The following is an 18,020-nucleotide window of genomic DNA, read 5'->3' as shown; positions in this document are numbered from 1 at the left end:
ACAACGTAGGTAGGGAGGGAATTTGGTGGAAACAGCATTTCCTGACTTGAAACCTATTTCTGCCTATTTGCCTATTTCTGTTCACAGAATGAAAGTTTAGCTGATAAATCTACTACATTTGAATCCAGGCCATAATGATCTGGCTGCTCTAATTACAAATCAAGGATATTTAACCATGCCAAATAAATGAGGTCCTCAATACTCTGAATTGAATATGATGCCAACAGACGAAAATCTTCTCTGATCTATTAGATTTCTTTACAGATTCAGCCCCCCCACCTCTGACTGACAGCAGTCAGCACCTCAGCAGCTTTTTAGCTCCCCATCCTGGGTGTATTTTCAGTAACATGGTGCCTTTTTTCTCCAACGGGAAAAGTGCCACAAAGGTGTTGAAAAAGCAAAAAGCTTTGTCTGCTCAATGTTTTTATCTATCTCTAGGGTTATCTGGCCATGCAGATAGTTTATGTTTTGTTTGTCCAGGTTTTGAGATATACGTCTGAGACCAGACCAGTCGCTAGAAGAAAATGGTGGCATTGCACATTTGTACATTTCACACATTATCAAATCAATGTTTCAATGGGATGGTGGATGTTGTCGCACCTATAGGCGAGATGACTGCCCAGCTGCCCACCACCACTGTTTGCAGCCCTTCATTTTTTTCTTCATTTTAGTCACCAAACATTGGTATTTTTTAGTGATCTACTGCTATTTTACTTTAATTTTTTAAGCATAAAACGTGGGTGTTTTTTGTGATCAATTTTTTATTGGTTTTTCCATTTAGTTTAAAACAAAACAAACAAACAAACAGATGTGGCAAGCAACAATTAGACTATAGTAGCAACAGCAACAAAGGAAATATAATGGTAATGTAGCCCATCCAACAGAAAATGAATAACTAAATAAATACCTAACAATGGCAATACTACCAACCAACCATATCAACAGTATTGAGTGTATGAGAAGGTAAATATAAAGAATGCCACATCTCCCCTCCCACCCTCAGGACCAAAACGTGGGTGTTTTTAGGTGACCCATAACTATTTTTTCCATGGGGAGTAATTCCACAAAAAGTGGTTGTTTTTACCAAGACACTGCTGCATTTACAGTGACAATTTTAAGACAAAAGATGATCTTTTCCTAACCATAAACAAGGCATTTTTTATGATAAACAAACTATACTGATGCTGTTTTTTGCACTCTGGCACCTTATGTATACAAAAAGTACAAAAACAATTCCCAGTGTCGCTTTATTTTTATGATGAACTAGAAAATGATTAAGGGGCCACCTGGCAACCTATCGGGATACAGATTTAGCCCACGGGCCTTAAGTTGACCACCCTCTAACAAGAGAATACAAAGTGTCTGACATTCATGTAGAAGAGTGTAAAATGGTCAGCTCTGGTCTTTGAATGACCACTTTAAAGTCAGGACAGTACTTTAAACATTTAAGTGAATCACCAGGATACAAGTTAAGTAAATGCACTTGAGAATACATGGATAAAATACTTGAGTGCTTTCTACTTTGGAGACATCCAGCGTTTCATCAAAATGTCACACTCGGCAGAATAGATAGTGGGCCCTTATCAGGGGTCAAATTCTATTTTGCAGTAATTTCACAAGTCTTCCACCTGTGCCTTTCAGCCATGGCGGCGTGTGAGACGGTGTGCAGCGGTGTGTACTGATTTGTCGTAGAGCTCCGTGAGCCTAATCTGAGCCAGCAGGTACTCGTTTGAATTAAAAAGGACTTTTATATCGTACAAATAAAGCTTCCTATCTGAGATCTGGGTTTTATGGAATTACTCCCCCCAGAGGAGCACGAGTATCATGTTCAATGATGGAGCGAGCCTCTGTGGGGACTGTTTGACTATAGGCTAACATTCAATAGCATTAAAGAGGAGGGGAAGGATGAGGGACGAGGAGGGCGCACAGTGCAACTCCACAGTTAATGGCAGCATTGATAAAGATGCAATACTAAAGCAGTAAGAACCAGAGAACTACGAGCCATTGTTGTTTGATAATTAATAAAATTGTATATGCAGTGACAGCAAAGAGATAACCTAAAAGTGTTGTGAAATATGATGGGGCTGGTGTTGGGACAGATCAGGATCTACAAAAAAACTGATTTTGATTTTAAAGGTGAAGAGAAAAAGGCTTGAAAAATCACTCAGTTACACTGAAGTTAGCATGCGCAACTGGTATACTGAATTTAAAGGAACAGTGTGTAAGTTTTAAGGGGATTTAGTGACCTTTAGTGGTGAGGATTGCAGATTGCAAACAGCTGTAACTTCTCCTGGTTTGAATTCCTTCAGTGTTCATTATTCAGGAGGTTTTTACCAGGAGCTGAAGGTTTCTCTCTCTCTAAAACACAAATCACAAAGTGATTTAAACCGATAAAAACGCTGAATAAGGCACTTCATGTTTTAAGTCAGTCTTTCTCCTTTGCTGTTTGGCATTTTGGAGTTAAACCAGCAAAAAACTAAATTTTTGTGGCCAATGCGAAAACGCAAATGTCCCTATCTAAAGTCAGTCAGAACATTTACATGCAAAGATTAGAGTTATAGCTCAATTAGGCCATTTATTTAGACAACATATTCATATTTCATTCTTAAAAAAGAAGAATGAATATTTTATTGCTTTCAACTCACGATCAGTGTTGCCATTATATAATGTCCTTTTGTCTTTTAAATCTTTTGTCTTGTGTTTTTACTGCATTGTTTGTATGGTCTCTGTGTTTTCCCTGTGTTGTTTATTATTTATTTTATTTTTTATATCATCTGTGTTTCCCTGTGTTGTTCTTACAGTTTTTCCTATTTTGGGATTGTACAGCAGTTAATTTGGATTAGATTTGATACTTTTTAACATGTTTGATGAATTTAAGAAGAAAATAAAACATTTACGTGACCTTGAAAAGGTGCCAGTGACTGTGATATTAATTTTAATAAAAAAATGAAGTTGGAACCTCTTTGAAAAATAAATGTCAAAGGTTTAACAGAATAAAAAATACACATTTTCTATAATCCTCTGTTTGTGTGGGCGTGTTGGAACTTGTTCTGTTATCTTTCACAGGTTATTTCATAATTACTCACCTAGAGCCGGTGATTGTGCAGGGCAGCGAGTTACTCATGCCCTTTACTGTACGCTATATATGTGACAAAATCTGCAGCCAGTAAACAACAGTAATTGGGCTCAGGGGGCAGTGGGCAAAAACAAACTGCATCTTCGTGGATTTATTTTCTGTATAATCCAGAGGAACAGAATAAATAAAGACAAAAAAATGAAATCTAGTCTAAGCTTTTTTTAAATTTTTTTTTAAAAAAGTTGTATAAGAGTTAGATAACTGTTTTGGGACTGTGTGCCTAACCTGGGAAACCTGGGAACTCCTCTGTTCTTGGCTGATGCCTTCATTCATTTTCACAGACTATCAATCTGTTTCTATCTATCTATTATTTACTTTGGGCTGTATATCAGCCAAGTTGTACTTTGCACTTTGGCGTCAGTGCTGCTTCTCACCAGCCTTTCCAGGGCTGCAGCTTCACTGCTGTTCTTTTATGGTCAGTGTATATCACTGTCAAACTGTGTGTCTTCTCTGCAACATTTCTATGATCCGAGTAGTTTGTGCTGCGCCAAATGTGTCAGTTCCACAGTGTGTAACTGTCTCTCTCTGCGTATGCCCCAACAATACAAGTTAAAGTTTTTCTGCAACCTTTGCGTTTTTAAAAGTTGCAAAAAGTGATTCTGAGTAAAAGTCTGACAGGGAGTGAAATGGGTTTGAGGAATGCACCTCAAGACACATCTCGGGATAAGTTTTTTATAGAATGATGGAAATCTACAGCCCGGAGCTTTTAGGACTATACCTATATACTGTATATCATGATACTTACCTTAGGGCCCATGGGCTAAATCTGGCCCTCAATAGGGTGCCTCAGCCATTTTCTTATTCACAATAAAAATAAACTGATGCACACTGGGAATTGTTTTCGTACTTTTAGTATACATAAAGAATCAGAGTGCATAAAAAAGCATGAAATTAGAGTTAGTTTATCAAAAAAGAAAAGTTTGCCCACAGTCCGCAACACAGGTCCTAGCTAAGCCTTGTGTGTCCTAAAATCCTAAAAATGTCCTTAAATCCTAGTAATGTCCTTAATTCCAGGACATGTCCTAAAATCGTAGAAATGTCCTAAAATCTGAGACATGTCCTAAAATCTGAGAAATGTGTGAAAACCCTAAAAATGTCCTAAAATCCAGAGGAAAAATCAACGACATATAAACATATAAAAGTGGCCCCCAGACAAAGCAAGCTGAGTATTTCTAGTCTAGACTGATAAGTTGCACTGCAGATGAGAGGAAAATAAATAGTCTGAAATTTGGGGTGAACTGTCCCTTTAAAATGCACTCCTATTTTATTATTGCTATTATTGGTATTATCATTATCATTACATTATCATTATAATAATAATAATAATAATTACTATTATTATTATTAAGTAGCAGTAGTAGTAGTAGTAGTTGTAGTAGTAGTAGTAGTAGTATTGTTATTATTATTATTATTATTATTATTATTATTATTATTATTATTATTATTATTATTATTATTCATCTTTTACATTTCTTTATTTTCTTTATATAATTTTGTATTTGCTGCTCAGCTGCAATACTGGAAGCCATCTTCATGTAATGAAATATGTTCTGTGGTCTACTGTTCCTTTGCTGTAACCGTATCATATAATCCCATGGGGGACGGGCCACTAGGTGGCATGGCACTAAAATAAAAGAATTCCTTCATTCATTGTATTTCCAATTTGAAAATGAACTGCAGCTCTCAGATATAAACACTGAAGCCTAACAAGCAGGTCCATCTTGTTTTAATGAGGAAAACTTTTCCATCCATCTGGGAATCAAATTCTTCCAAGTTTTACATGCTTCTGCAGATATATTTTATTTTCTTCTTTTCTTCAAAAGAAGAGAGAGTATAAATTGGCCGCACCCTGCTGTGAGAGACTCAAACTGTTTTAAGCAGAATTACAGAAAAGGGGAGAGTCAACACATTTATCCTATTAGAAGGAAATGAAGCAGACAGTGAGTCTCTGTTTGTCCATTATGAAATCCATATCTGTCTGGAAATGAAGCAGCGTACGTCCAGTCTCCAAAGCACTTCGTCTTTGCAAATCATGGTCTGACCTCCAAAGAATTTGCTTTTCTAAGTGATTAATTAGCTGCCATGATTCTCTGATCAGCCTCGCAAAATCAATTCAAGTTGGCATCGTCAACAAGGTGCATCTTCAGAAAAGGGGTTCAAAACACACAGAGTCTGGCCAAATTTATATTCAGGATGACTCTGCTCCTGTGAAGAGAATGAAGTAGCAATGCTAAGTTTTTAGAAATGCAAATGTTGTTAACAGAGGGCCTTTGGGTGGAGGCACCTGGCCTGCGTTAAATCATAATGGCATTTATGCTGCTCACCATCAGAAACTATTAAAGTATTTTCTCGCCTTGAGACAGAATTTTTTACATGAAATACTTCTCCTATCTAACGGGACGCCGCTTATCTCGGTTCTCGTCAGTGAACGCAGGTGGTTAGTACGTGGTTGAATGGCTGCCATTCTTGCAGAGATGTTCAAGTGGCTTTTTATATGGATGAAATGTGAATTAAATTGCCACTCCTATGACAATAAACCCAGAAAATTGATCACAATGTCCCTTAATGCCAGCAGGTTTTTGCAGTTTGAGGTGCAACTCGAGAGCAACTAGAGATTGTATTGTCCCATTCCCACTCCACCACGGATGCCTGGAAACCAAAACAATTAACAGGACTATTTCTGTTAGAGATGACCACAAACTCACAGTATAACTGCCGCAGGTGGCGAAAGGCTCTCTTCCAATTAACAAGTCTAATTACATCACAACTCTGCAGAGTTGTCTGGCGTCTACTGTGTCTGATTGCCGGTGTGTGGGTGTTTTCTGTGTATGCGTGTGTGTGTGTGTGAGTGTGTGTGTGTGTGTGTGTGCAACAGAGTCTGAATTTAAAAAACAGCAGAATGATCAGTAGGGTCAGGGGACAAAGCTTCACTTCTTACTTGGCTCCATAATTGGCTTGAAGAGTTTTAAATACTGAAAATGAACACTTAACAGGCTTGTGCATTTGATATTTTAAAAGGAAACAACTGCTACATTGTGGGCAGCTCGGTGCTCAGTCACCAATGCAGATTTATCCGGTGGAGCACTATAGTCAGACATAATTAACTGTTATTTTTTGTGGTTTTTCCAGAATGACATTTATATAAATAAATGCTGTGTAAACTGACCAAATAGGGGAAAAAATAACTGCCATTAACATTTCAATATAAAGTAGCTATAATCAGTACTTTCAAAATCACAACAGATCAAATTATTACATGTAAAGTAAAAGGGGACGTTCATGGTTAGGAAACAACGCCTATAAAATAAAGATGCACGACATAACAGCTCCCTAAAACTGAAGCCAAATCATCTCGATCTCCCGCCGGTGGCTGAACGCAGTATGGTCATAAATATCACCTCCCCGATGAACGGGCAGCACGTTTTCATTCCAAAGTCATCAAATGCCGCCACTTTTGTGATTTCAGCAATTATTACATTTTTTCCAAATATTTTTTTTCTAACATAAAACATGAGTTTTTTGGTGCTGTTAATGCAAGAGGCCTTCGCTAAATTAAACATCAAAAAGATGTTACCAATTAATTTGAGATTTTACAATGCAAGTCAGAAAAAAAAAAGATTCATTAAATCCTGCTTATCAAAGCATTTTAAGACTTCTGAAAGATTGATTTAAGACATTTTAACACCAATTAAGGCCTAATTTTTGGATTAATTTATTAAATGCCTTTTTAGACTTTTTTAGGATCAGCTGGAATACTGCAAAAAGCCACCTGTTGTGGCTGTCTGATTCACTGTCGGGCGGCGTAAGCTGAGAACGCGGCCTGACAGAACCGTTCACTGTGTTTTGACATGCACCTGAACGGCCAGATGGCACGTGTCGCTGCAGCATGATACACAGACGGGCTCAAGACTTGAGAACGCAGCCAGACTGAACCTGTCACATGCATATGAAGCTGGACGGCGTCAGGTTGAAACGCTGCAGGTAACGACGCAATATAAAGAGCATAGAGGTCCCAACAGAGCGGGATGGAGGGGCTGTGGATGGATCCAACAAACCTCAGACTTTCCTGCAGGAGTCCAGTGTTCCCCTGCTGTCTGGATATGTTTTGGTGTATATATCTTACTATGTGTCTCTTCTGTATAATCTTAAACATCCGTGCCAGCATGTGCTTATGTTGACATCTCAGCATTGGCTGCTATGTGCTTTTGTTACCTAAACATAGCTTTTGTTGACATCACAGTAGCGGCATCCCAGAACCTAAATTTAAGATGCAGAAGGATAACTAAGGCATAATATATAGACACTGAAGTCCACTGTAAAGTGGCAATGTGTGACGACTTGGGATGAGAATGTGTTGGACATGGGCCAAAAACTCTCGTACAGTAAGAGTACAGAGTACACATTAAAAAATTATTTTTTCCGAAAGATGGTTTTGGTCATTAAAGGTATTGCTTTACACATTGATTTTGTACCAGTGTTTGTTTTCGAATAAGTTTGGTTTAAATTAGGCATCTGATGCTACAAAAAGGGAGTCATGTAACGAGAAATGAGAAAGATTACTGCTGGGGATTAGGTCAGACAGGTGTATGGGCGGGAACTTGAGACTGTGGCTACACCTCCTAGGGCCATTTGTGTTTTCATGTTTTCTGGGTTTTTCACGTCATAGCTCTCCTATGCTTGGCACATGAGACAAGCTTCAGTTGGTTACAGTCTGCACTCTCACCACCAGATCCTGTTAAATCCAACAAACTAGACCTTTAAAGAGGATATTATGTGAGTTCTCAGCTTCTCCTGCAGCCCACAAGTCGTCAAAAATAAATAAATAAAAGTAAGTTCCTGCAAGTTCAATAAAATACATGATGAGCTGAGCAGTAGAACGTGGACATTTCAGTCCATAAAATTGATTTCCTTAGATATTTTAAAAAAATATTTCAGGCCATGCATCATGTATCACATCACACGTTGGCTGTTTAACTTACATGTGTTTAGACTGATCAAGGCTTGTATTTTTAGTGTGCACACCATATTTCATTCATGTGAAAAAAATAGCCCTCGGCCATTTGCAGCATGCAGGATGTTACCGTCTCCTGACTGCCTCGCTGAAGAACCGAAAACTCAGTCTGAACAAAAACTAGACACTGCACGCTTCAGAGGTTTTATCTGAAATGAGAAGTCCCGTTGTTGTTTTCTCCTTTCTCCCGCTTCTCTTGTACCTCTGTAAGGCACAAAACAACCTGTTTCACCCAATTATCTCTCCCACAGGGCACAGTCGGGCAATTTGGCTCAGTCAAGACTCTGATTCATTGAGCCAGATGATTTAAAGCTTTTGGGGGCCACAAGTCAGCCCACTAGGACTGAAACTGCTCCGTGATTTCTCAGTTGATATTTAGCAGCGTGAGTTGCTCCACTAAAGGTTGCGGGGACAGAAATAGCTTGTTATTTCTGGTCTTCCTCATTTGTCAACTCTGTGAAAAACATATCTCTGCGTGATAACATTTTGTAGAGCATAAAGTAACATCTACCCCTATGGATGGATTACTGAACAGGCCTACCAGGCTGAGGGACCTAAAGACTCAGGGGCCCACCTGGCCTTCACTGGTGAAATGTCCCTCAAATTAACACGTACCTGACAAGGATGAGACTCAGAATGACTACATGGAGATACAAACAGTCTACAAGAGATGCAAAAGAACATCAAATAGACAAAATAACTACCAAAATGGTCAAAATAACTGTAAAGACACACAGAATGCCTACAAAGACACAAACGACCTCAAGAGACATAAAATGACCAGAAAGAAATACATAATGACCTCAGAGACACGAAACAACCCCAAAGAGACACAAAATGACAACAAAGAAATGCGAAATGACCTAAAAGAGACACTAAATGACCATAAGGAGACACAAAACGACCAGACAGAGACAGAAAACAACCTCAAAGAGACACTAAATGACCACAGAGAGATGCAAAATGACCTGAAAGTTAAACAAATGACTAAATGAACACAAAGAGACACAAAATAACCACAAAGAGGCGTAAAATATAATATATATATTGTTACATGTTTCTTTGTTGTTATTATATATATAATATATATTATTTTATACATATATAATATATATATAATAACAACAAAGAAACACGTAACAAACCAAAAGTGACATAAAACTACAAAGAGACGGAGAAACCACAATGAGACACAAAATGACCTAAAAGAGACACAGAATGACAACAGAGTCTTTCCCTGTGTAAGAGAGATGTTGGGGCCTTTTGGGGGGCCCATCATCTCATAATGTGCCTGTGTCTAGCCTGTAGTGACAGGTAAATACTAACATATCTTAGTTTCTTTATCTTGTAAAATTAATCCATGTGAAGCCAGTCGATGGGTTTACATACATGTTAGTAATTAGTGAGGATGATGAGCATTGAGACAAACACGCTGTCCTTGACAAACATGGGAGTAATTACCGCCAACATTAAACCCTGCAGAGCCGATTCAAACATGCCTGGACACCCAGAGGACAGCAGCTCCAACAATTACTGTATGAGGTTTTCTGTCAGGCACACAAAAAAGCCAATGCTTCATCTGATGCCTGCAGTCGATATAGCTGTCCTTAAAAAGAGCAGTTGCTTACACCAGGCAGTGGCGTCAGAGCCACTGAAACTAAAACGAGCCAGAAAAAGTGCCTTTTTCTGTGACCCTGCAAGAAAACGTGTGATCTCTCCTCTGCCCCCCCCCCAACCTCGCCTGCACTCTGTTTAAAGCCATAATGGTTGATCAATGCGTCAAGTCACTCTGGATTGTTGCAATTAGAAAACAATGCCCCCCCCAAAAGCTATTTTAAGTCGTGCGCTATCAGTGGGAGAAGCAATGGAGAGGATAATTGGGTATTGACAAAAGAGTGTGAAAAGCAGAGACAGCATGCAAGACCACTCTCCAATTTACTCTGTCATCTCGAGGCTCTGATTATGCTGTTTACTGACCACATAATTGGGGCAAGCGCTTGATAAAAACAAACATTTTTAGGGGCGAAGCATCAAATATAAGCAAACTTGCATAAAATGATTCCGAAACACTTAATTGGGATGATGCGTCCCTATTTGCTGCGACTGCTTGTGAGGCCTGACACACTCGTGACTTCCTGGCTCCCTGGGGTTTAATGCATCGTTATTCACCGGGCTGTGCAATTTTTAAAAGCATCGGGGGTTTCCACGGGTAGAAACTGATACTAAACGGCTTGTTAAGAGTTAATTAGCAAATTAACATCGTGATGGTTTCTGCTGCACGCACACAGCATTTAAATAACAGTGATCGGTTCATGTTCTAGCAGCATTAAGTATGGGAGTTAACCCCTTACAACCTGGATCAACAGTTTTGTTGTGCTGCATTCAGACGACTCTTACAACCATTTAAACCTCACAGACTTGAGGAAGTTTGATTTCTTTTCATTATCGTAATAATAATAATAATAATAATAATCTTTAATCTTTATCTGTGTAGCAACTTTCATACATAAAATGCAGCTCAATGTGCTTTACATGCAAGTGTGCTAAAAAATTCAAACCGAACAATATATAGAAATATATATATTTATAAACATAAAAATAAATAAATAAAATAGAATAAAATAAAAATCATTAGATATTACTTTTGTTGGCAAAGGGCAATGAGTAACTTAACAAAAAATAGCCGGCAAATTGCAAAAATAAGTAAAAGTTGACCAGAAAATGACTTGAAATTAATGAAATTAGTTTTGGAAAGATTATTAGATATTATAGAAAAGAAAGGGAAAAACTGTCTAGAAATCTATATTTACAATTATATTTTTTAAATTATGTTACAGAACAAACATCTTACTAATTTTATTTTATGTTGAGCACTTTCTTTAGGTCATATTTTTTTTTTTTTTCTTTTTAACTTTTTTTGCTTTGTGCTTTTTTCGGTAGTTTAAAAAAAATGTTTTCTAAAAATTTGGAAAATGGCTGGGAAATAAAGAAAAAAGCAAGAGGAAAACTATCTTTGGATGATTATAATTACATATTCAAAATTATGTTACAGAATTATTATATTTTTAAGCCCTTTTTTCCAAGTCTTGATATCTTGTGTTTGAGAGCTTTTCTTTTTAAAATGTATTTATTTATTTATTTATTTATTTATTTATTTAAACACAAATTTCCAGGTAATTTTCTGCATCTTGGTAAAAGATGTTCCAGAAATTGCGAGAAACTAGTAGAGTAAACAAATTATAAAAATGTTTTAAAAAGTAAAAAATGTCTAAGAAAAAAAGAAAAAAGCTAGAGGGAAACTATATTTGGATGATCATAATTACATTATTGAAATGATCTTAAATTGGAATCATAATATTTTTAAGTGCTTTTTCAAAGTCTTGTTTGCCTTTTTAAAATAAATTGTTTTTATTTATCTTTTCTTTTTTTTTTGTTCATTTTTTTTAACTAATTCTCAGGTAACTTTCTTGTACTTTTTACTTATTTCTGGCTATTTTTTGGGCCATTTCTTGACAAGTTGCCCATGGCCTCCTTCCCACGTTTCTTGGCAACTCACACCAAAACACTCAAGATTGATAAACAGTGCTACAGGTAAGATGAAACATATTTAATTTGACATATAAAGTATGTATGTTTATCTGTGTATGTCTTTTGAAAATAACCCACTGTTTACCCAAAAACTGCAGAATATAACATGAACCTAAATGTGATCCTTCAGTTAACAGCTTCCACTCAAAACTCTGTTGTTGAGCACCATCTAGTGCTGAAATCAGTTACCTTTTTTATTTCTCTTTCCCAAAGACTGCAGAAGGACTCAGTTTGTTATAGAAACCTGCTTGACACATTTTATGAGATGAAATGCAAATGTGATGTGAGCTGTTAACCCTTTGAAACCTGACCAAACTTGCTCGATATCTTTCAAAAACATGGATAAATAAAAAGAAGGTTTAAAAAGGCAAACAAGACTTGGAAATTAAATAATTTTGTAACATAACTTTAAATACATAATTATGATCATCCAAAGATAGTTTTCCCCAAGCCTTTTTTCTTTCTTTTCTAGACATTTCCCCTAACTTTAAAAATTAGGGGAAAAATCAATCTACCAATTTCTTACAATTCCTGCAACATTTCTTACCAAGTTGCAGAAAATTTTCTGAAAATTAGTGGTAAAAATAAATAACTTACGTTAAACAAAAAGAAGAAAAAGAACATTAAAAAACAATTCAAACAAGACTTGAAAAAAATGGTTTAAGAAACGTAAGAATTATGTAACAACATTTCAAATATGTAATTATGATAATCATAAAAATACTTGAAAGCCAGATTTTTACATAACAGATATTTTGCCCTTAATTTTTTTTTTAATTACTTAAATCTAAATCTAATAATTTCTTTCAATTTCTGGAACATTTCTCACACATTTGCCCACTGCCTTTATTCCCATATTTATGAAAAAAACAACAACAACAATGTGCTCAGGTTTAAAAGGTTTAAATATTTGGGAAAGGCTTCTGAAAGCAGCGCAGTGACGTCACTCCAGGTTTTAAGGGGTTAACTATACATATTGGATTCTGAACATTAAAGCTAATGTGATATTTGCCCCCATAAATAATTACTTGCAAGAGGATGCACGTACAAGCTAAAATATATGAATGTGATTCAGAAAACAGCTTCTCTTTGTTGTCTGCTGTCTCTCTGCAGTTCGAGGCGGCCTCGCATGTATGACTCATATCCACCTGACTGAGTCGCAGGTTTCTCTGCACCTCTGCCGCTCTGTGGGTTTCGTAACCTCGAGCCAGCAGAAGCCTCGTGGAAGACAACAGAGGCCATCTGTTGTCTGTGTGTTTTCTTTGGTGCCCTGCCACAAAACTGTGCTGCCAGAACACCCAAGGGTACCCATGTGCACGGCGCCGCGCCCGGGGACCGGCTCACTGAAGCACCTTTATAGCCTACTGGCTCCGTCAGGGGGACGCCTGCACTCTGCCAAAGGCCCAGACACAATAGCAGCGGTGTTTTGAAAAGGGGGCCTTGTTGCAGCGGGATCGTTACACAACCGTGCCATTAACCTTAATTGGAGCAGCTTGGTGGAACGCAGAAAAACTTTCAGCGCTCTGAGACAGCAGCGTTGTTCCCCTGGGTTACATAAAATCGAAAAGTGATCTCAGGCTGAGTTAATTGAATTGCAGAATAGTTACGTTCCTGCTGAGGAGCTGGAGTGAGGAGTAAGTGTCATATAGTGAGACATCATTCTCCGGGTCTTTGACAGAATACCGAGGCCGATACAGAAACACATGACGCATCCTTCAGGGTGAAACGCTCTTCCTCATCCTTCTGCTTGTGGGTAAACATAACAAACCGAATGAATTAATTCCCATATGGTGGTGATTGGGTGTCGCCCAGGAAACACTCGAATAAGGAGAGACATTAGGGGACGCGGGGAGAGCAGCTCCCTTAAAATAAGTCTGTTTGTTCATCCTTCATCCAGGATTTAGCCTCCAGGCTGAACAAACATCGTGATGTGAGCATCGTGTACGGCGTGGCGTCACATGAGCAGATTAATATTTAACGGCTCAAGAGCAAACACTTCAACATCATCCCAGTGCAAACCAGGTGACTGTTTCAAGAACAGCCCGTCTGTTCAACACGTACCCGTGTACTGCGTCCTCAAATGTCAAGAATCATTACAGCGAATAGTACACAGAGTACCTCAAACTGGCTCCACATCGACGGAATAATCTAATATTGAAGAAGCCCATGTTATGATTATCAAAATAATATTTATGTGGTAAAATTACATTTTTAAAAGGAGTCATTCTGCATAATGAGTACTTTTTACCTTTGATACTTAAAGTGAATTTTCTGTTAATACTATGCTATACTATACTATACTACATTATACTATACTATATTATATTATGCTATATAGTAAGATATTATTTTATCGTCTTATATTGCTTTTATTCATGTTACTGCCTGTTTTATTGCTTTTATTTCTTTATAATTGTTGAGCTTTTGTGCTCACATTTGGTTTTGGCCTTTTTGTTTGACTTTTATCGACCTTTCTCTGGGATGTTTTTTAATGTTTTATTTTATGATTCCCTGAGTTCCTGCCTTTGCTTTGTCTGTTAAAGCACTTAGTAAACATCTGTTTTTAAAGGTGTTATATCAATAAGGTTATTATTATTATTATAACTTTAATATGTATCCTTTATCTAACCAAGTAAAAGATTCATTGAGATTAAAATCTCTTTTTCAAGAGCGACCTGGCCAAAAGGGCAGCATAAAACATTGTTGCAGCAATAAATACAAGCAGAGAAATAAAACTAACTCGCAGCACAAAGAGCAAAAACAACCTCCCGTTAAAATGCAACACAAAACATTCAAATTAATTTATGTGCAATTTCCGATTTAAGTGAGAATTAGAGAAGCAATCTCACTGACCGAGAGTGCTATTTTCTCATTCCTTTAAAAGTGACTTAAATTCCCCGACAGTAATCAGCTCAAACAATTCAATTCAAACAAAGGTCCTTCTGTAAGTTATCACAAGAGGAGCCGACGGCGTATTTAAAGCTTTTTTACCAAGTTCTGTGTGAACATTGGGGACCAACATCACGAAAGTAATGTGAGAGCGCAGGCCATATTGATTTTGTTTTTTAGACAGATATTTGTCCCCGTGGGAAATTGGTTTGCAGCAAAAATCGCTTTATATTTCCATATATCAACATAACCAAAGTCAACACATCAGTTAACGTACTGCACATTTACACTGCACCTTAAGTAAGAATTTGATGAGACAGGACAGATGTTTTACCAGACCGGCTGGACATACTGCTTATTATCTGTGCACGTTAACAAATGTAATAGCTTGTGGAATAAAGGACAGTTTGGATCTGTTTTTTTGTAAAAAGACGTCGTCCAGATGGGAGCAGGTTAAATGAGGAGGCTAGTGGACGCCTCTCGTCACCAACAATGACGGTTGCCTTGTTAATAACTCTCTCTGTGAATAAATTTAATATTTGGCAATTTAATCCCCAATGGTTTACTGCCTGTGGTTACTGTTTTCTAAGTATTTTTGTGCCTCAGTAGCATTTTTAAAACCAGCAGATGATGCAGAATAACAGAACACGTGTATGTAAAATATAAATACAAGGAAATATGAAGAAAACAGCCCAAGTAAACTCTTATATACATATAAACCAACCAATGCAAAAGTCTGCAGAGGGAATTTTGACCTCAGTAACATCTTGAATATAGGACTTTTTTGTTCTGGAGTATTTTCAGACTGTGGTGTCTCTAATTTTACTTATGTTTAAAAAGAAAACGGAGTATTTCCTCCAGCACTGGACATAACATCAGCTGACATGTCGTTTACTCACCCCCTCCTCCAGTTGGGAGTACAGCTGGGTCACTGGTGGGGGTGTGTGGGGGCAGACGGAGCTGCTGAGGATGAAGCTGCGTCTGTATTTTGGCCTCCTGATACCTGGCAGAGACATGAAAACACTCCTGAGTCGAGCTGATGTCACAACAAATTCATAAAACATTCATGTACATTAGGGGGTGACAGATCATCGCCCCCGCCATTTAATTTTAATGATCACTGGTTTAATTAATTAATTAAAAAGTGTGCGTATTACACTCAACTATCATCAGGGAAGGCAGTCTGCAATACATGCAAAGAAAGTGTCAGCATGGGAGGAACTTTTACTTTGTAAAACCTCAGGGAGCCATATTAATTTATTCATGTTTTAATTGAAATTTTTACTGAACTCCAGAAAAAAAGTTGCAGGAAACTTGCTGTATATGATGTTAAAAGTTTCACTTTTGATTAAAATATTCTCATTTTTACTGTAAATGCATATTGGTTCAAAATAATTTCTTAAAAACATAAACATCATTTGCTTGGTAAGATTCTCCATAATTCAATTATTTACTTAATTTGACTGAAACCGTGAGACGTTATTACCATCACAGTAAACAAAAAAGACGAAAAGAAAAAGAGATTAGCAAATGTAGAGGACTATTTTTTTTTAAAAAAAAAAAAAAAAAAAAAAAAAAAGGGAAAATGTCCAGTGAAATGTATTCATAATGATATAATTAAAATCATTTTTACAGAATTATTATAATTTTTAAGCTTTTTTTCAGGTAATTTCTGTCTTTGTATTGTTTTTGTTTTTTTTTTTGTTTGTTTTTTAGAACATTTCTTTAAGGTAATTTTCTTGTACTTTTCATATTTCTTGCTCAATTCTGGGTCATTTATCTTTTGTCACTGATTAACTTCTTCCCATGTTGTTGAATAAAATAGAGCCAATGTTCCTTGGTCTCAAAATTTTAATAAATTATTTTGTTTTATTTCCATCTCTGCTGAGCAAGTTTTGTGTTACAGGAATCAAATATCCCAAATCCCAAATATAAACTGTTATGTAATTTAATCAATTAATAAACTTAGCTATTAACAGAAGTGTTACAGTATTACTGAGTACCCTTTTGTTAATTTACATTGTTACTAATACCACAAACATTATCTCCACCATAATAATTCAAATCGTGTCCATGTACAACTACAGTTAATCTCCATACTTTAAATATTTATATGTCATTAACCAGTACACACCTGTGTGTATGTAATCTCTATGCCTTTGAGTCTCAGTTATTGAAGGTAAAACTTTAGAAAAACACACAGGGCGACTCATTTAACACCAATAACTTGCTAAAACTTTGGCTACGTTGAGGAGCTAACGGTTAATTTAGTGAACATTTTAGCTAACGTTTGGGGATAAACGTCGCCTAACTACGGACCAAACAGGTGAACTTCAAACAGTCACGATGACCCACCTTTCTTTGCGAAATACTGGGTGACCTATGTCACATTTTCCCTCCTTTCTTTTGTCTTTTTCTTTTGTTTTTTGGTACCGAAATTTTTCTTTTTTGAGCTAACGTCGTCGTGCCATGGACCGCACTTTGCTAGCAAAAACAGTTTGCACACGTTACACCGTTGGACCGAACCACCTCATAAAAACCGGGGGGGGGTAATACGAAAATATGGTATTTACCGTATTTACGAGATATGAGCACATGAGCAGCCGTAATTACGGGTGGGAAATTTGGAAATTGGACGAGTTGTGACGTTTGCGTGACGTTTCAGGGCTGCAGAAATGGCGGAAAGCACGCAAACCGATGCAAACAGTGACAACAACTGATACAAAAAAATCATATGTCATTATTTTGCTCTTAGTAGCTATCATTTACTTTTAGCAGTCGCACATTTTAGTATACGTAGGACGTCATAAATGCATAAACATGGCAGGCAAAATGTTTGGTCAATGGTGGGAAACATTTTTATTAATTTTATTAATCATATATTTTTATATTTAACTTTAACTTCACACAAACATCACGACTGGCAACACTGGTATCAAAATTTCCCAATTTTGAAATGAATTCTGACTTTGGAGGATCACTCGTGCTCGTAACTCGTAAATACTTAATAAAACATTATAATAATAATAAAAATAATTATCAAGATTAATAAAAACCATTTTATCTTTTTGGAGTTTTTTTTGGTGTTTTGTGTTTTTTTTTTAATAAATTTCAGGTAATTTTTTTGTAACTCAGAACTTGTAACGTCTTTCAATGCTTTTTAAAAGAAATCAGGCAGATTTGCTCACGTTTTTATCAGTAAAAACATGGTTGTTGTGGATCTTATAAAGTTAACTCGACTGGAAAACACTACACACATCAGATAATTGGTAACTTTACAGGAAAATAAAACAAAATATATAATTCTGTGATTGAATTCTCACAGTGACATAGTTTTAATATGCTACAAACTAGTATAATTCCTGAAATTCAGTCATGGTTTTTTTTCTCGTTGGG

The 18,020-nt window shown here is 36.7% G+C and overlaps 1 protein-coding gene across 2 annotated transcripts in view; it reads right to left on the bottom strand.

Moving 5' to 3' along the window:
• The window catches only part of LOC121955786 (kelch-like protein 29), a 378,430-nt gene extending 361,326 nt beyond the window's left edge, over positions 1–17,104 (bottom strand). For both annotated transcript variants that reach the window (XM_042503866.1, XM_042503868.1), the window contains exons 1-2: positions 16,980–17,104; positions 15,524–15,627 (exon numbers count right to left, since the gene is read on the bottom strand). The gene's annotated coding sequence lies outside the window, so the exon portion shown is untranslated. The remainder of the gene's footprint in view (positions 1–15,523; positions 15,628–16,979) is intronic.
• Between the last annotated feature and the right edge of the window lie 916 nt (positions 17,105–18,020).

The sequence above is a fragment of the Plectropomus leopardus genome, chromosome 16 (genome assembly GCF_008729295.1).
Source record: "Plectropomus leopardus isolate mb chromosome 16, YSFRI_Pleo_2.0, whole genome shotgun sequence".
Taxonomy (NCBI): Eukaryota; Metazoa; Chordata; class Actinopteri; order Perciformes; family Serranidae; genus Plectropomus; species Plectropomus leopardus.
This window is presented reverse-complemented; position numbering and strand designations above follow the sequence as displayed.